The following is a 20401-nucleotide window of genomic DNA, read 5'->3' as shown; positions in this document are numbered from 1 at the left end:
GCCATTCTCTGAACTGTAATGCTCTGAGCATGTTCTGCTCACCATGGCAGCTTTCTGCTCTGCCCTGGTACAGATCATCCTCCGAGCAAAGAGGGAGTGCAGCCACAACTCGCAGCACCTTCCCACACAGCAAGAACCTGAAGAAGAGAGATGGCTTTCACTAGCTGCTGCGGGTTCTAACACTGCCACCTCTCAGCTGCTGAAAGCCTGAATTTCTGTGTTGCAGTGTGTTAGTTTATTGAGCCAAATGTTCTGTTAGCTTGTGGTACATTCCACTGTTTCCCGAGTTAATACAGTTAATTTCTCCCCTGTGTTATGCTCTCTTCCCTACCTGTCCCTCAAGGAATCCCCTCCCTCCTCACCAGACTTTTCTCTGTCTGTCAAGACAACCGGCCCCTTTGGCCCATCCATCAGCCCAAACCCTACCCTTTGTTCCAGAAAGTTCCCTGTCTCTTACCCCAAGATCCAATCCCTGTCCCAACCCTCTCTCCTCCCCTTGTTCTGATTTGTTGTGGCCCTAGAAATCCGACCCCAAACGTCGCCTATTGGTTACTGTATGGTGTCCACCCCCCGTTTTGAAAGATTTTAAAAACCCGTGCACAGGGGTGCTGGGGGTTCTTTTAACTTTTTCTTCCCTTTGGGAATTTTGTGCTAAGTACTTTCTTTCAGCCACTCCTAATAAATTCATTGCACTTTACACCACAGAAGAGCTTCTGCTGCCTGCTCCCCTTGGTCCTCCAGGGGTCTCTACTGCTAGGCAGCTGACCTAGAGGTTCTGGCTCAGGCAAACCCTAGTCTAGCCAGTTCTCCACTCTTGGCATTGTCCCTGGAACATCCCAGAGCTAGCCAGGGCTGCGGAGGGCAGTGACAGTGACGCATGCCCTGGCATGTCCCAGCCCCCAGAGCCACACCTGCCAGGCCACAAGCCCCAGCCCTGGTCCCCACTGCCAGCCTCAGGGGCTCCTGGGCATCCTCACCCTGAGTGCAAAGGCAGCCTCAGGAGCCCCCCAGGGTGCTCTGGATCCAGGCTGCAGACACACTAAAGCCAGCACTGAAAGGGACATGGATGGGGACTGCAGCTGGATGTTGCAGTGCTCACCATCCCTGACTGCCCTGTAAGTGAGCCCAAACCTCACCTGCAGCACCTTGAGCACATTTACCCTGCTCGCCCATCCTGGAACGTGGTGTTCTCACATCATACACCAGCCCTTTGCAGGGAGTGACCAGCTCCCAGCTGCTCTGCTACCCTGGCCTTACTTTCTGTTTGCCAGTAATGAACTTAACGGATGCACTCATGAGAAACCTAGCACAATATTTGCTTCTCAGGAGCTCTTAAGCAAAAAAACCTGCACTGCTCACTAGTTTTTGCACAGAAAAAGTAGGTCCTGACAAAGCATAATGCACAGGCAGGGCTCTGGCATACGAATTCCTGAGCCACATGATTCCACCCATTGTTGTTCCTAGCTGCCTTGCTAATATTTTAGAGCCAATTCTGGACAGGGGCTGCTGCTGACAGGGTAACAAAATTTGGAGAAATCAAGGTGCAGGAGACAAACAAAAAACCAAGGGGGAAAACACTTAGAAATACAGAGCACAACAGAAGTCCTTGGAGATGGTTCAATAGAAAATGGCAGCAGCAGTGAGCAGAGCCCGAGGCTGCTCACTGCCACCAGAGGGGCTCCTCAGTTCCCTGCTGGTTTGTGCGTGATTCTTGTTGAGCTCCCTCTGCCCTTCAGCAGATGCAGCCCTGCCTGGAAAGGGCTCCATGCTCTGGTGTTCCCAGCTTGCTCCAGGCTATATTCTTAGCAACACTGAAAGAAGAGGGGAAACAAAGTACCATTTTCTGTGCTGCCTGCAAACTCTTCTCCTTCAGTGCCACTGCCAGAGATCATCCCTCTGTCAGCTTGGCACTGTTCCTGCTGCATCCTCCTCCCTGTCCCTTGCATCAGGTCCTGCACATCATCAACACTCGTTGTCCCACACCATGAACAGAGAGAGCTGTGTCAGAAGAGCAAGGATTGCATTTTCTTGGCCTTTCTAACAGAGACAAGAAGCATGAGTCCAAATAACTTTGTTGTTTGTTCCTGCCCTCCTTTTTGACAACTCTGTTTTGCTTTAACGCAAAAGTCTCTTTTCCCACATGGATGGAATGATCTGTAATTGGCAGTTGCTTCAGGCTGTCAGGCACCATGGGAGTTTTCTCTTGTCTCTGATAAGGATTTGGTGAATTTTCCATTGGTCACTTGGTGGTGTCAACATGGGCTGAGCTCAGCGGCCGACCCTGCTGTCCCCAGGGGATGCATTGGGACGCCAAGCCCCTCAGGGCTGGGATTCGGGGGAGGGCGGGCTCGGAGCTCCTGGAGCCTGGGCCCGTGAGGAGCTGCTGCTGGCGCTGGCTGTGCTCAGCCCGCTGTGCCGAGCAGCCGCAGCCACGGAGACACAGGCGGGAGCTGTGGCCGAGGCCGGCAGGCGGCCCGGGCCGGCTCACAGCTGCGAGGACGCCGGCAGCCTGTGGCCTGAGGCCGAGGCTGCGGCGGGCGCTTTGCGGGCAGGGCTTTTCCGAGCCGGCCACAATGTGCTGCCTCCCATGTGGGCCCGGCTGCAGCAGAGGCCAGCGGGAGCGCGGCGGGGCTGGCAGCGGCGGGCAGAGGCCGCAGAGAGCAGCAGCCCGGCCGGGCCCGCTGCGGAGCGGCAGGGAGCTGCGGGGCAGCCCTCGGCCGTGTCTGTGCACACAGGGCAGGAGCAGAGGCCGGAGCCGCGGCAGGAACCGGCCATAGCGGTAGCTCGCTGTGCCTGGGGCCGCAGCCGCAGCTCTCCCCTGCCGGCCACAGCAGCCGCCGCTCGCGTCCGACGCTCCAGTGCTTCCCGGAGACGAGGGGCCCGGTCCCCAGCACGCCCTGGAGTCCCGCAGCGAGAGGAGCCGCCGGCGCCGCAAAGGGCAGCGCAGAGGGCGCAGGTTGAGGAGGAGGACATGAGGCTCTCTCTGGGCCATGCTGTGGCAGCTCTGCCCTCTCGGCTTTCGCCTTGAGCCCTTTGCTTCTTTTCCATGAGCCCTGATCCCCGTCCTTGGCCAAGGGCCCCCACAGCCCTTTCCAGGGCTGCAGGAAAAGCTGCCTCAGTCACAGAATCACAGAATCCCTGACTTGGAAGACAGACACTTTCAAGATCATCGAGTCCAACCCATGGCTTAACACATCAACTGAAGCACGGCACTGAGTGCCACATCCAGTCTTCTTGTAAAGGCTTGCAGGGATGGTGAGTCCACCATCTCCCCAGAGGGGTCTGTCCCAGGAAGAACCAAGATAACACTGGCACCTTCTACCCGCCGGCGCTTGGAGCTCTGGAAGTTTGTCTTTCTGCTTAGGCAAAGGCCATGGAAAAGGACTGGGAAAAGTAGTCACAAATAGAGTAGCCTACAGAGCTCTAAATTGATGTGCAAGGAATACAGAAAAGATAGAAAAGAAAAAAAGGCCAAATCCAAATGGCATCAGCAAAGTCTTGTGCATGAACACATAGCTGCAGAGGGTCTTCTCAGCCCTATTTCTTTGTATTTCTGGGAACCAGAGGAATCCTGCTTGAGCCTCTGTGGAGATGGGTTTGGGAGGTAAAAGTTAATTTCTCTTTTCTCCTTGGGGCAGCTCCTGTTGCTAGCATCAGCTAAACCTCTCTCCAGCCTGTTGCCTGTTCTGATTGTTGCAGCAAAACAACTGATGGCAGACAGAAGACACTGACGCTTGCAGAGACGTGACTTTTTCCAGTGCCATTTGTGAGTGGGAGTCAGAAGAAAAACTCCCGAAAGCACAACTCCATTGGAAGACTGCTTTCCTTTTCATTCCGATGCTCTAGATCCACTTCTGAATTTGTTTCTTAAGAATGGGAAGTTCTGTTTCATGATTTTTTTCATGTGGTTTGGCAGTGGATGAGGCTCTCATTCAGTCACAAACTCCAGACCAAAGTGCCTTTGGAAGATGGCCCACGTGGCAGTTTTTGCCCAGCCAGGGTCCTTGTGGATATAAGACAGCAAGGGCAATGGTATCTGCAGCCAAAACCCAGCAAAGCTTGGCTCAGCCAAAACATCCTGGGGAGATTGAGGCCTCCAGCTGTCCCTAGAAATCAGCAGAGTTCCAGACAAATGGTTGTGTAGCACTAAGTGCAATCTCTTTGCCTGGATCAGAGCCTTGCACAGCTGAAGAAGCAGAAAGATCAGCAAGGAGCTCCCAAAGGCCCCTCACATCATTTTCATTTTGCTCATCTTGTGTAAGTTTGCAACTAAACGTGTGTTTGCAGTTGACCTAATGAGAGAAAAAAAAAGTGAAAAGAGGCTTTCTGGCAGGGCCAGGACATTGCAGAAGAGGAATCACTGGTGTGCATTTCATTGGACCTCTCTCAAGCCTCTAAAAGTATTATAGCCTGATTTAAAACATGCCAGTATCAACCAACTTGGAGAGACAGAGACTAAAATTACTTACAGGGTTTTTTTTTTTAAGTGTGAGAAAAACTACCCAAAGGGTGTTGTTGTGTGACATTTTAAAATATACAACGTCAAAATTATCAACTGCAATAAATCAAGAGTTTAAAAAGGAGTGTTTTGGTATATGAATAATTAAAACCACAAAAATGTGCAGATATGAATGCATGCTTTCATAAAAATAATGAAATTCAAGACAAAAAATACATGCCCTGAACTACAATACAAAGGCAGATAGAACTGTACTTGAATTAGTTCTTTTTACATTGCTGGAGTTTTTTCCTTGTGAAGAGGAGATAGGGTATTGTTGAAGAAAAGTGGCACAAGCAGGACGGGGCAGCGTGCCGTGCTCCGTGCAGAGGCTGCCAGGGGCTGCCGGAAGAGCGCCCTGCTGCAGCCAGAGCCCTCCCAGCCTGGGGCCCAGGAGCAAAGGGCCAGGGCAGCCACCTCCTCCTCGTTCTGACCCTGCCACCGCTCCTTGCTGCTGCTGCTGCTGCTGAGGGAAAGAGACTCTCCTAAGGTCCCATGAACGAATGCACTTACACAGCCCTGGGGATGCCAGTGAAGGAAACCATGTGTCATGTAATGCATGTATGACCAGAGTCACCAAACACCACCTAAACATGGAATTGTTGCACCTCTCTAGGACAGGCAGAAATTGAAAGAATTAACTGGAGACATCAGGGCAGAAGAGGCCAGAGGAGGGAAACAACTCTAAAGGGAAAACCATCCTATCTGGAGGCAGAAACATCTCTGCCTGCTCAGAATCGGTCGAGGGAATATGTGTCTAATCCTAGCCAGAAAGGGATGCTTTAGGTGAGCTTTGCACCTCCAACTGCCTTGGACCAGAGCCAGGAAGATTCAATTATGCAAATGTTACATAGATAGATAGATAGATAGAGAGAGAGAGAGAGAGAGAGAGAGAGAGAGAGAGAGAGAGAGAGATTGACAGATTTTGTTACTGAAATCTCTCTTTACTGTCCCCTCTGTGTTGCTACAGACATCAGAACTTGGTAGTCAGTGCCCCGCTCAACTACAATCCTGAGATTGCTCCCCTGTTGCTTCAAAAAAGCACACGCCTGGGGAATCTGGAGCGTGTAGGTCCTTACGGAAAGGGATCAGACCCAGAGCATTGCACTGGGAATTGCACTCTTTGTGCATCTGTGCTCGGGCAAGTTCTTCTCTTGGACTCAACCACACTGGTGGTGGTAAAGTGGCTGGAATGAGAAATGCAGCCCAGCTCCCTCCAGCTCCTGTGATCTCTGAGGAGCAGCTGGAATGCAAGTGCATTGACCTGCTGCTCAGTTCCCAAACAACACACACTGATTCCCTGGGCTGCAAAAAGGCACGGTCACTACTAAGCTCAAAGTGATGTGTGAGGCCATACTGGCTGGCCTGGAACCACAACAGCTCCTTCTGCACCAAGGTCCCTGCACAGAATGATGTGTTCTCATGCAAAACTACTGCATTCTCCAGAAGTGATACATTGGAAATCAAAATTCTAGCAGACTCAGTCCCAGTGCTATAAAAGGGCAGAAAAAAATGATGAAAACAACTTTAGTTGGGAGAAAAAGAAAATGAAAAAGCCTCTTCCTCCAAGCAAAAAAAAAAAAAAAAAAAAAAAAAACTAAGGAAAGAAGGGGGAGAAGTCGCTTCCAAAAGCAGCTCAAATATTTGGATGCACTGAGGACATGCTGAAGGTCCCTCATGAGGCTCCTCATGTCCAAGCAGAAGCTCCCTCAGCACCTCCTCACTGGCCTTGTGCTCCACCCCCTTGCCCAGCTCCCCTGTCCTTCTGTGCACACGCTGCAGTCCCTCAATGGCTCTCTGCTTCCCAGGGGCCCACAAGTGCACACAGCACTCCAGCTGTGGCCGCGGCGCTGCCCAGCACAGGGCCACACTCACTGCCCTGCCCCACTGCTGCTGACACAGGCCACCATGCCCTTGGCCTTCTTGGCCACCTGGCCACACGCTGCCTCATCTTCAGCTGCTCAAGACCAGCAGCAACCCTGGCTTGTTTTGGCGTATGCAGCTCCCCAGCCACAAAATTGCCCATTTCACTTCAGATACAGCAGGCACCATTTCAAGATGGCCTTCCTTTTCTGAGCAACACAAGACAGCAGTCAAAGACTTGCAGCTTCACCCCCACTCATGGCTCCAAGGCACTTGCCAAAGTTGCAGACTTCAGTGCAAAATGGATCAGCAGAAAGTTTCCCCGTCTGGTGTTTGCAGCTTCTCAAAAGCCAAAAGTCAATTGAGTCAACAGTGACTCTACAAGTGAAGAACGACTCAAGAAAACTGCAAAACACTTGCACAAGCCAAAGACACCTTTCCAAAAAGGGAAAAGAAACAAACAAAGCCTTTTGACCTCCAGCATTACCACGTGTGCCCTTGGCCATGACATCGCAGAAGCCCAGAGATGGAGCTTCCCTGAACCAAGCAGCCAGAAGATCAGACAGAGCCCCCAGCTCTGCACTGCCCCAAGAGGACAGGTCAAAGGCCAAGTTCTGCAGTCACTGCCTAGAGGAAATCCCTAGCTCCTGGCAGGACTCCAGCACCCAGCATCCTCAGCCTGCAACAGCAAAGTACTGGCTGCTCCAAAACTTGCAGCTCTGCCTTGCACTAAAGACAGCACCACACACAACTGGCACTTATAGGTCTGGAATAGGGCAGTGAGAACGTTGGAGGGTTGTTGTCATCCACCTCATTTTGCTCCTCGTTGGCTTCTTCTGCAATAACAGAGAGAGCCAGGGGAAAAACAGCTCTTGCTCTTCTTATCTTGTCTCTACTTATGTGCAAAAAGAGTCAAATAGTAGATTGAAAAGGAAACACCATATACAGCAAAAAGCACAGGAGCAAGATGGTGAATCATTATAGCACTGCTCTGCAAGTTTGCAGGCTGTGCTGCAACACCAGAAAAAACAAGGCATTTGAAAGTGTGCAAGTGCCCACTGAAAAATGACTCATACACGAGGTTCCTCCTGCACTGGGCAAGGCCTAGGGCTGCTCTGACACTCAGGCCTTCCATGCACCAAGGCAACCTTCTGATGTCACTACGACGAGGTGGCAACCATGCCCCGACAAGACAAAGCAAACGCTCTGTATTGGTCTGTGACTTTATACCAAGCAATAAACAATCTTCCCTACAGCAAATGCAAAAGAGCCTGGGAAGTTCTCCTGCATCACAAAGCAGCACAAATTCTCCTTGTGGGCCGAAGCCTGTTGTTCACGGGATCCAAGAGGAACTCCAAGAATGACCTCAGCTGTGGCCGTGGCGCTGCCCAGCACAGGGCCAAACTCACTGCCCTGCTCCTGCTGCCCCACTGCTGCTGACTCAGGCCACCATGCCCTTGGCCTTCTTGGCCACCTGGCCACACACTGTCTCATCTTCAGCTACTCAAGGCCACCACCCCTGGCTCCTTTTGGCCCACGCAGCTCTCCAGGCAAAAAGTTTCCTGTTTGACTTCAAATACAGCATCCACCTTTTCAAGAAGGCCTTCTTGTTCCACAACTGCATCTTCTAAGGAGATGTCACTAAATTGACAGGAATAGAATTCTCATTGTCTCTGACTAAATTGAACTGGGCTAATTCTACTCCCTGGGATGTTGCTCTTAGTTCAGTGTTCTCCTCTGGCTGCTGTCAGCAAGTGACATTTTCTCTGCAAAACTGAGTTTGTAGTTCTTCAGGACTTTGAGAGGGAAGCTAGGAACTATCCACTTATGCCTTTGTTACCTTTGTTGAAGGCATCAAAATGGATTTTCTTTCGGTCTCCCTAGCCAGTCCTCTACTGCTACTGGCCAAGGTGACAGCTAGCTCTAGAATTCTTAAACACCAGGAACATAAAATGTCCCTTTCTCACTCAGCTCAGGATCAGCACTGCTAAATACATGCCTGAGGTGACCTGTAGTGGGCACGGGAAATGAGTCAGATGCTGTGAGAAAACTGCCTGGGCTGCTGAATCCCACAGAACAAGTAAACCCAAACAGAGCTGATTTCCTGTTTGCCAACTTCCCTCCAGGAGACACCTTTCATTCACACAGCCAGCAAGAGATCAGGGCAATGTTCTTGGTTGTGCCTACAATTTGGCCTGTTTTGCCAGTAAATGACTAAAAACATAACCAAGAAAATGCAGGTTCTTCTTTAACACTCAATGCTACTGTTCTACCAAAGACATAAAAATGCTTCTAAAATCCTCTCCTTCAGGTACTTTTTAAAAAAAATCAGTTGCATGCACCAATTCTTCTAAACTTGCTGGAAACTGTTGCCCAGAAAATCTTCCCCAAAATCCCTCTGAGCTCTGGCATTTCTGTTGTGAAACAGCACAGCAGCATATCCATGGTTCTTGAGCAGACACTCACTGCTTTGGAGTTTGCATTTCATTGCAATGGGAAGATCACTATTTTAGCACTCAGTCAAGGGTCAAGGTAGACAGTCAGATTATTTCAGGAGAAACTGTAGAAGGAAAGAATCTTCCCCTGAATTCTGGGAACAACTACCTACTATTCTTTCAATCACCACACTCATCCTAATCATTGCCAACAACCTGTTTGTCCTGTTCATTTCCTGAGAAGGAGTTGGAATCATAACCTTCCTACTAATCAGCTGATGACACGGCCGAGCAGAGGCCGACACCGCCGCCCTCCAAGCCGTACTTTACAACTGAATCAGAGACATCAGACTTATCCTTTGCATAGCACGACTAGGCTCCACCACAAACACCTGAGAAATCCAACAACTTCCTACCCCATCCCAATCTCCTACACTACCCCTACTAGGTCTCATCCTAGCTGCAACCAGAAAATCTGCTTAATTCGGCCTCCAGCCATGACTCCCAGCTGCAATAGAAGGGCCAACGCCCGTATCCTCCCTACTCCACTCCAGCACAATAGTAGTTGCCGGAATTTTCCTACTTATCCGAACCCACCCTCTATTCAATAATAACCAAACTGCCCAAACCCTGTGCCTCTGCCTAGGAGCTTTATCCTCACTATTTGCAGCCACGTGTGCCCTCACCCAAAATAACATTAAAAAAATCATTGCCTTCTCCACTTCAAGCCAACTAGGACTAATAATAGTCACAATCGAACTAAACCTACCCGAACTAGCCTTCCTCCACATCTCAACTCACACATTCTTCAAAGCCATGCTCTTCCTATGCTCAGGCTCCATCATTCACAGCTTAAATGGAGAACAGGACATCTGAAAAATAGGAGGACTCCAAAAAATACTCTCCACAACCACTGCATGCCTTACCATCGGCAACCTCGCCCTAATAGGAACACCATTCCTAGCAGGATTCTCTCAAAAGACCAAATCATTGAAAGCCTAAACACATCCTACTCAAACACTTGAGCCCTACTCCTAACCCTTCTAGCCACATCATTCACCACAGTACACACAATCCGCATAACCGTACTAGTACAGACCGGCTTCGTTTTAATTCCGCCCTTGACCCCAGTAAGTGAAAACAACCCCGCAGTAACTTCCCCTGTCACTCGTCTTGTGCTGGGAAGCATCCTGGCAGGATTCCTCATCACCTCATTCCTCATCCCCACAAAAACCCCTCCAATAACCATGCCACCCTCTATTAAATAACCTCCCTAATCCTAACAGCCCTAGGCATCGCTTTAGTTCTAGAAATTTCAAAAATAGACCAAACACTCATCCTCACAAAACAAGCTCCCTTCTAAAACTTCTCAACATCCCTAGGATACTTTTACCCCTTAACCCACTGCCTAAGTATAACCAACTTCCTCAAAGGAGGAGAAAACATCGCATCCCACCTAATTGACCTCTCCTGATGCAAAATACTAGGTCCAGAGGGGCTAGTCAGCCTACAACTAATAGCAACCAAAACTGCCACCACCCTCCACTCAGGCCTAATCAAAGCTTACTTAGGATCATTCACCTTATCCATTCTCATCATCCTCATATCCACATACAGAAATAACCAATGGCCCTCAACCTTTGTAAAAACCACCAAATCCTCATAATCATCAACAACACCCTAATCAACCTCCCAGCACCATCAAACATCTCAACATGATGAAACTTTGGGTATCTAGTAGGCGTTTGCTTAATTACTCAAATCGTCACAGGTCTTCTAGCTATGCACCACACAGCAGATACAAATCTAGCCTTCTCCTCTGTCGCTCACATATGCCGAGACATACAATTCGGCTGACTCATCCGCAGCCTCCACACAAACGGAGCCTCCTTCTTCTTCATCTGCATCTACCTATGCATCGGTCGAGGACTCTACTACAGCTCATACCTGTGGAGGATATTATTAATAGTTGGTTAGCTGAGAAAGGCCATGCTGACATAATGCCGCTGGTTAAACTGAGAGAGGGAAGTCAGCAGTCAGTAAGCTGAAAGGAAAAGTCAGCAGTCGGTGACCAATGACAGGCAAGGACAGAATGCCCTTGCCACAACATGAGGATAGGGAAGAGAGATTCTTCCTGAGAATATGTAGAAAGTATCAAAAGTATAACCAAAAGAATGCAGAAGTAGGTGTAGTTGCTGATATGTAAATAACCTATCCTGAGCTCAACTTTTGCAATATGTATGAAGCTCATTATGAACTGGATTTAACCTGCTGTACTAATCAATAAAATTGGGCCTGTGATGATCTAATTGATGTCCTGGTCTCCTTCCGTCGTCAAATGGTGGAGAATGCGGGCAACGCCGAATCTCTGTCCTTTTTTCTCGGATTAAAAGAAAAAGGGGATTACGCCACGGTCAAGGAAGTTGGGTTTGGGTCCTTGCAGCCGGGACAGTGCCGGAATTTGAAGCACCCTTGAGGATCACAACCGTGAATCAAGCAAATACATGTCGCAGGAGCCTGGAGAGCTGCTACAGCGCGCGCTGACTAATAGGTATGGATAGGCAAGCGGCATACGATTTATTCGCGGCGTATTTAGAACGGCGATGAATAAAAGGGATAGATTTAAAAAAGGAATTACCAGGGTTATTAGCTTACGGCCATGCTAAAGGTATCTTTGCTAATCCGCATACAGGAAATACTGTGGGATACAGTGTTAGATACAGATAAGTCAGCAAAGAAATTAGGGAAGTTATGGCGGGTGGTGTATAACACGTTGCTTCAGCAGGTCTGTGAGAGAAAGGCAGCAGAAAGGGCAACAGAAGCTCATAAGAGGAATATAGGGTATGGTCGTGAGGATGATCCCCTGGCACCTTTTGTAACTAAGATACTTATCCTAAGAGTCCCCAGCAAAGTGGTGTGGAGGATTTTCCTACAGGCACAGTGGAACCATCTGCACCCTTCCTGTCAGAGGGGGAGGGCGAGTTGGATGGTGGGGGTAAGAGCAAGCCAGCTTTGCCGCCGCCGTCAGCTTCAGGCGGGTTGGATGGTGGGGGTGGGAGCAAGCCAGCTTCGCCTCCGCCGCTAGCTTTGCCTCCGCCGCTTCCCCCGAGTGAGCTGGCTCCAGTTACAGCTTCGGCGGGGGGGCCACTTCCCCCACGTGAGCTGGCTCCAGTGGGGGGGCCGATTCCCCCGCATGAGCCGGCTTCGCTCGAGCTGGCTCCGGTTACACTGTCGGCTCCAGCGGGGGGGCCACTTCCCCCGCGCGAGCCAGCCTCTGCTCCACTGCCTTCCCCGTGCGAAAACTCGGTGTCTGTACCGAAGCGCCAGCAGCATAGCACCCTTAAAGAGTCAGATTCCATCCCAGGGGCACACCGTGATCTATGGGGGGAGATGGCTAAACAGAGGAGGGAAGCTTGGGCTGCTTTGGCAAAAGAAGTAAGACAAATGGGGGATGGCGAGGCGGTGGAAGTAGCTTCTAGTCTTGCATGTCTAGTCACATACACACCACAGTATGATGCACAGGGGAACCTTACGCATAATATAGCGGAATATGCTCCCTTAGATTGGAAGTTGTTAGCTCAGCTCCGTTCTACGGTTAGTCAGTTTGGAGTAAAAAGTGAACCTGTTAAGCAAATGTTAGATTATCTTTTTAATACTCAGGTTTTATGTCCTAATGATTTAAGAGGAATAGTTCGGTTGATATTCACTCAGCATCAGCAGTTGTTGTTTAATGCACATTGGCAAGCTCTGGTTAATGAGTCGGTTGCTGTACAACGAGCCCAGGGAGACCCATTACATGGAGTAACAGTAGAGGAGCTGATGGGCTTAGGGGCATTTTTACGTACAAAGGCACAGATGACACCGGGAGCAGATAAACTTAGAGAGTCTATGCGGTTGGTGCGTGCTGCAATAGATATGGTTAAAGAGCCAGGAGGGTTACCAGCTTATATGGGCATTAAACAAGGTAGAGAAGAATCATTTGGAAATTTTATCGATACAGCAGCTACTGCTATAGATCGGGCCGGGGTTGCAGACTACATGAAGGGGGCACTATTGAAGCAGTGGGCTTACAAAATAGCAATCCAGCAACACAAAGAGTGTTAGCTACTTTAGAGGCAAATTGGAGTATTGAGGAGGCATTAGAGAGAATGGCATTAATGCCAACAGCTTCACAGGCATTTATAGCAGAAGCCTTAAAGGAATTAGGATTAGGGTTACAAAAGCAAGCAGAGTCTACTCAGAATCAGGTGCTAGCTGCTCTTGCTCCTCTCCGAAGCGGCTCACTGGCATTCACGCAAGGAGGTTCGAAACCATTCATCAAGTGCTACCGATGCGGCAATGAAGGACACACACCAAACATGCCGAGCGACTGGCATATGGTGTCAACACTGCCGATCCAGCTCCCACGATTCTACGGCTTGTAGGCGCCAGTTGGGAAGCCATCAGCGGAGCATGCATCACGGGGGCCGCGCCCAGACACAAGCTGCTGCCGTGACATCGCTGCCACCTCCTGTCTGCAACCCGCAACAACAGGGAGCCTTGGCTTGGACTTATCAGCAGCAGTAGACGTCACACTAATGGCGAACCGGCCTGAGAGGATACCCACTGGAGTAAAGGGTCCTCTTATATTAAATGGACAAACATGTGGAGCATTATTGCTGGGACGTTCTTCTACAACTATGTTGGGATTATGTGTTTTGACTGGTGTTATTGATGCAGATTATACAGGGGAAATAAAAATCATGGTTTACACCCTTTATCCTCCGATTAAAATTACAAAAGGACAACGCATCGCACAATTGGTACCACTATCTCAAATGACATCGGGAATACAATCATTTACTGGGCAAACAGAATGAAAAAGGTTTTGGCTCTACTGGTGTTACACTTCTGACTGTGGATTTACAAAATAGACCAAAGCAAAAGGTTGAAATTACTTATGGGCATCAAAGCATAACCCTTTATGGATTATTGGATACAGGAGCAGATACAGCATCATTTCTCCAGAAGCGTGGCCACAACATTGGCCCCTATTTCCATCATCAAACATGCTCACAGGAGTAGGAGGATTTACATTGGAAGCAGATCGCCGCTTTTGTCTATGTGCATTGAGAATCAACAAGTATCTGCTGTGTTTTCAATTGTTCAACTGCCTCCTACAGTTTCCTGTTTAATTGGAAGGGACATTTTAACACAATTGGGAGTGGTGTTAACTAATCAGCACCCTTTGGGGTTATTGCCATTGCTTGGACTTTCCCCATTCCACTCACCTGGAAAACGGATACACCAGTGATGGTTAAGCAATGGCCATTAAAAGGGGAGAGTCTTATGCACGCCCATGAATTGGTACAGGAACAATATACAAAGGGACACCTACGACTATCCACGAGCCCTTGGAATACACTTATTTTTGTAATCAAAAAGAAATCAGGGAAATATCATTTGATACATGATTTGAGGGCTGTAAATGACCAAATGGAACCAATGGGGCCTTACAGCCTGGTCTTCCAAATCCAGCTATGATTCCAGAACACTGGCCACTTTTAATTATTGACCTAAAGGATTGTTTTTTCACTATTGGGCTGCATCCTGATGATGTGAAGAGATTTGCTTTTACTTTACCAGCAATAAATCGTGGAGAACTGGATAAAAGATTTGAATGGACGTCTCTTCCGCAAGGCATGCGCAATTCCCCCACTTTATGTCAGCTTTATGTTGAAGCTGCATTACAGCTACTACGTCGCAAATGGCCAGTAACTATAATATATCATTACATGGATGATATTTTGTTTGCACAGCAACAGCCATTCTCCTCTTTACAGATTAACACCATTAGAGATACTCTTGCAGCATATTCGCTTGTTATTGCTACAGAGAAAATTCAGACTACAAGGCCCTGGAAATATTTGGGATGGACTTTGACGGACCAAATAGTAATACATCAAAAATTGGAATTACAATTGGACATTAAGACTCTACATGATGCACAGAAGTTGCTGGGAGACTTACAGTGGCTGAAGCCCATTGTGGGAATACCAAATAATTTATTAGAAATCCTACGGCCTTTGTTAAAGGGCGTTGACCCTACTACTCCTGTACACCTGACAAAGGAGTATCATCTTGCTTTGCAGCAAATTAGTAATTGTGTACAGCAAGGGTATGTGTCTCGTCGACAACTCGATCACCCCATTGATCGTACTATTTGGAATAGCCCTTGCCCCTTGCTTGTTGCTCTCTCTCAATTACAAAAGAAAACGGGGGAGATACGGGTGTTGGAATTGTTGTCACCACCACTACAGCATAAGAAAACAATATCTTCAAAAATTGAACAATTGACTGCATTAATTAAAAAGGGGCGTCTCAGAATTCTTGAAGTGGATGGTAGAGAACCTGTTACCATTAGATTGCCTATGGAAAAAGAAACCTTGGACTGGTACTTGATTAATTCGAAGGATTTACAGGAAGCATTATTGATGTCACCTGCTAAAGTAGAGACTAGCAAATTAGTGCCTAGAGTTTTGCAATGGATGACAGAATGGAACTGGATCACTCAACCTTTGAGAGAAGAATACCCCATAGAAGGAGCTATTACAGCTTTTACAGATGCAGGAAAGAAATCAAGGCGTGCTGCTGTCACCTGGCAAGAAAAAGGACAATGGAAGCATCAACTCCTCACAGCAGACCCTGCAGATAGCTTACAAACTCTGGAATTGTTAGCAGTAGTATGGACAGTGTCCAACTTACAGGAAGCTTTAAATGTGGTCACCGACTCTATGTATGTTGCAGGAGTAGTCAGACGGATAGAGGAAGCAGCAATTAAGGAAGTGAATAATAAACGATTGTATGAGTTACTGATACAGTTAAGGAAGGCTTTACAGGAGAGAAAAGCAGCGTATTCTGTGATTCATATTAGGAGTCATAAATGGTCTGAAGGTTTAGGAGAAGGGAATGAACATGCAGATAAATTGGTTACCCTACCCATTGATAATTCTTGTCCTATTGATAAGCATACATTGGCCAGAGAAGCACATAGTAGATATCATCAAAATGCAAAAGGATTAGCAAAACACTTTGAGCTGAGTTTGTCAGAAGCCAAGGCCATTGTTAGAGCATGTCCAACATGTAGTTATCATAATGGTGGAATAGGTCTAGGCATCGGGGTTAATCCTCGAGGTTTAGAAATAAATGAGAAATGGCAAATGGATGTTACAAACATAGCTAGATTTGGTAAAGTCAAGCATGCGCACGTCACTATAGATACATATAGTCATTACATATGGGCTATGGCTCAGGCAGGAGAGAAAGCTATACACGTTATCAGACACCTGATAAGTTGCTTCGCTGTTACGGGAGTTCCAAAGAGTATCAAAATAGATAATGGTCCAGCTTATGTAAGTGCTAGGGTCCAGAAATTTTTGAATCAGTGGTCTGTTAAGCATGTGACGGTATTCGACACTCCCCTACTGGACAGGCAATAGTGGAAAGAGCAAACTGTACCCTTAAGCAGTATATTGAAAAACATCAAGATTTGACAGATCCACAAGCATGTTTGGCTAAGATTCTGTATGTGATTAACCATTTATGTATTTTTGGGGAAGACGATACCCCTCCTGCAATTAAACATCATCCAAGGTCAAGTCAGGAAAATACTAAGGAAACAGAGGTCTGGGTTAAGTATAAGAACCCGAGTACAGGATTATGGGAAAAAGCTGCAAAAGTATTATATTGGGGTCGGGGGTATCTTTGTGTTTCCTCACCTACAGGGCCTTTGTGGGTGCCTGCTAAGTGGACTAAACCTGTTTTTGATGCAGCCTCGGGTGGATCGCCTTACGGAGGAGGACAGGGAGCGACTGGGGAAGAAACTGCCTCTAGTCCTACGACCACTACTGTTACAATTGAAGGTGTACTCGAAAGCGGTGGACAGAGCACTGACACATCACTACCGGACAGCCCAGGAGTTGATTGGTTTTATTGACTCATTATCAACTTTTCACTTAACAAATCAAGCGAAAGAACATTGCCTTGACTGTCACAATCCACATTGTGCTGCCTGGATAGCCCTACGTTGTGAGGGTTGTGATAGAACTTTTTGGATAGAACAATCATTATTGTGGGATTTGTGGTGTCACACTTGTGAACATGAGCACACGTGGGGTAAAAGCTGGCAAGATGAATTAAGGAGACAAACAGGGCAAAATGCATATATAGCTTTAAATCTTTATGAGTCTCCTGAACAGAAAATTCTTGCTTATTATCGATGGGAGGTACAATGTATTGTGAATACAATTAAGGTTCAAAGTAAGTCACGCAGAGTTTCTATAAGGTGTAGGAAATTAGTACCTTTAACACAGCATTCAATTGTAAGACCCTTCAAGGGGAATCCTGATAGAGCACTAGATTGCTGCATTGAAAAGTTGCAAAAATTGAGTTTGCAAGTGGCAGGACCAGTGAAATTAGGAGCAGCAAGATTGAAGATAGATAAGAAAAGGAAGGTAAAAAAGGGAACGATCTCATCTGAGTAAGGATATCAGTGAGCCTTCAAACTTACCTCATGCTATACCTGTAAGCAAGGATGCTGATTTAGAGTTAGATCAGTATATTCAAAAACTGACTCAGCCTTACAATAGACAATCTAGCAAACCAGGGAAAAGACAACGAAGAAAGGAAAAACAAAGCAAGCAGAAAGAAAAATGAGGTTTGTTCTTGTTATACTGCTCAATGCTGTAGCAAGTGAAGCAGTAGGAATAACACACTTTAGTCAACCAAGAGAAAATTTATGGGTGACACTTGCTAATCAAACTAACCAATCATCACTTTGTCTTAGTCTTGGAGGAGTCACTAACCCATTTCGAACATGCCTGGTAGGACTTCTGGTGTGGTCTCCTGGAGAATTTTGCAATTTGATAAACAATCAAACCTTATGTATGTCTAACATGTCAAACATCACACTGCCAGTACAGCAAGGGTATACTGCAAGTCAGAGTGATGGCTATCGTCAATGCTTACTAATCCAATCACTTAACACCTCTTTGCATTCTCCTCCTGAGGAATTGGATCTTTTTGGAAGTACAAACGCCAGTATGTCTAACACTACAGCTGGCGGATGGTTAAGCTTCAAATTTTCGGATGCTCAGAATTTAAACCAACCTAAAGAAACATGGGCCACCCTAGATTCATCCCTGAATGTGAGTAAATTCTCTCAGCAGTATTACAGTCAATGTAATGGCACAAATATCACAGCACCAATGAAATTACCCACAGGAATATTTTTGATTTGTGGAGACAGGGCGTGGAATGGTATACCAGCCAAACCACAGGGTGGACCCTGTTATTTGGGGAAATTGTCATTATTTCACCCTAATGTGTCCTTGCTAATGCAGCTGAGTCAAAATTCAAACAGGAAGAGACGTAGCATACATGACTTAGACTGCAGCCAGATAGGAGATCCACAGTTTTGGGGTACATTCAAACAAGTGGTGGTTTCAACTATCTTGCCAGGAGGATCTGCCAATAAAGCCATGAATTTAGCAAAACAATTAGGATGCTGGGCAAAGGATGAGCTGAACAAGACATCACAAATTTTAGATATGCTAACCGCAGATGTGCAAAGTGTTAACCATGCTGTTTTGCAAAATAGAGCTGCTGTAGATTTTTTGCTCTTAGCACAAGGGCATGGATGTGAAGAGTTTGAGGGAATGTGTTGCATGAATCTGTCTGATCACTCAGTGTCCATTCACACTAAGATAAAAGAACTGCAACAGGGACTTCACAGTCTCAAGGAAGAAGAAGGTTTAGGAATTGATGAATGGCTTAAAAGCTTAGGACTTGGGCCATGGCTGAGGAACCTTGTGACATATGCTATAGGACTACTGGGTGTAATTTTACTGTTTTTGCTTATTTTGCCTTGTATCTTTAACTGTATTCAAAACATGGTCAGCTGTACAATAGCAAAAACCTGCCAAACTAATCTCCTTGCTCAAGAAGAAAACGGGGGAAATGTGGAGGATATTATTAATAGTTGGTTAGCTGAGAAAGGCCATGCTGACATAATGCCGCTGGTTAAGCTGAGAGAGGGAAGTCAGCAGTCAGTAAGCAGAAATGAGAAGTCAGCAGTCAGTGACCAATGACAGGCAAGGACAGAATGCCCTTGCCGCAACATGAGGATAGGGAAGAGAGATTCTTCCTGAGAATATGTAGAAAGTATCAAAAGTATAACCATAAGAATGCAGAAGTAGGTGTAGTTGCTGATATGTAAATAACCAATCCTGATCTCAACTTCTGCAATATGTATGAAGCTCATTATGAACTGGATTTAACCTGCTGTACTAATCAATAAAATTGGGCCTGTGATGATCTAATTGATGTCCTGGTCTCCTTCCGTCGACACATACCTAAACAAAGAAACCTGAAACATTGGAGTCATCCTCCTCCTAACCCTCATAGCAACTGCTTTTGTAGGATACGTCCTACCATGAGGCCAAATATCATTCTGAGGAGCTACAGTAATCACAAACCTATTCTCTGCCATCCCTTACATTGGGCAAACACTAGTCAAGTGAGCCTGAGGCAGGTTCTCTGTCGACAACCCCTCACTGACCCGATTCTTTCTCTCCACTTCCTCCTTGCCTTCGTCATCGTATGCCTTACTCTCGTCCATCTCACCTTCCTCCACGAAACAGGCTCAAACAACCTGCTAGGCTTTCCCTCAGTCTGTGACAAGATCCCCTTCCACCCATACTATACCATCAAAGACATCCTAGGATTCGTACTAATGCTCTCCCTACTTGTGTCACTAGCCCTATTCTCCCTCAGCCTCCTAGGTGACCCAGAATACTTCACCCCAGCCAACGTCCTCATCCTAAACTGAGTAGGCAGCCAGTCAGTAGAACACCCCTTCATCATCATCAGTCAACTAGCCTCATTCACATACTTCACAATCATTCTAGTTCTGTTCCCCCTGGCAGCCGCCCTAGAAAACAAGCTACTTAAACTTTAATTAACTCTAATAGTTTATAAAAACATTGGTCTTGTAAGCCAAAGATTGAAGACTAAACCCCTTCTTACAGTTACCCCACCACCCACCTCAGGAAGAAAGGACTCAAACCCTCTGCTCCAATTCCCAGACCTGGCATTTTTAACTAAACTACTTCCTGACCCTACCGCTAAAGAGCTCGAATTGCCCCCCGAGACAACCCCCACACAAGCTCCAACACCATAAACAAAGTCAACAACAACCTTCACCCCCCAATCAAAAGCAATCCCACCCCCTCTGAATACAACACAGCCACGCCCCTGAAAACCAACCAGACCGACAACAAATCCCCACTATTCACCATTCCCTCATCCATCAACAACCCCAACACACCCCCTATAACAAGCTCCACCATGAAAACCAACCCCATCCCAAAACCATAACCAACAACACCCCAGCTACCCCAAGCCTCCGGATAAGGATCCGCTGCCAGCGACACTGAATACACAAACACTACCAACATTCCCCCTAAATAAACCATAACAAGTACCAAAGAAACAAAAGGGACCCCCAAACTCACTAGTCAGCTGCACCCCGCAACCACTGCTACGACCAGCCCCAACACCCCATAGT

The 20401-nt window shown here is 47.2% G+C and overlaps 1 pseudogene; it reads left to right on the top strand.

Annotated features, from left to right (window-relative positions):
* Positions 1 to 10422: 10422 nt before the first annotated feature.
* LOC134425985 (cytochrome b-like) lies at positions 10423 to 19663 on the top strand (annotated as a pseudogene).
* Positions 19664 to 20401: the final 738 nt, after the last annotated feature.

Source organism: Melospiza melodia, chromosome 17 (assembly GCF_035770615.1).
Source record: "Melospiza melodia melodia isolate bMelMel2 chromosome 17, bMelMel2.pri, whole genome shotgun sequence".
In the NCBI taxonomy this organism is placed as follows: Eukaryota; Metazoa; Chordata; class Aves; order Passeriformes; family Passerellidae; genus Melospiza; species Melospiza melodia.
Note: the sequence above shows the minus strand (reverse complement) of the source record. Positions and strands in the feature narration are given on the sequence as shown.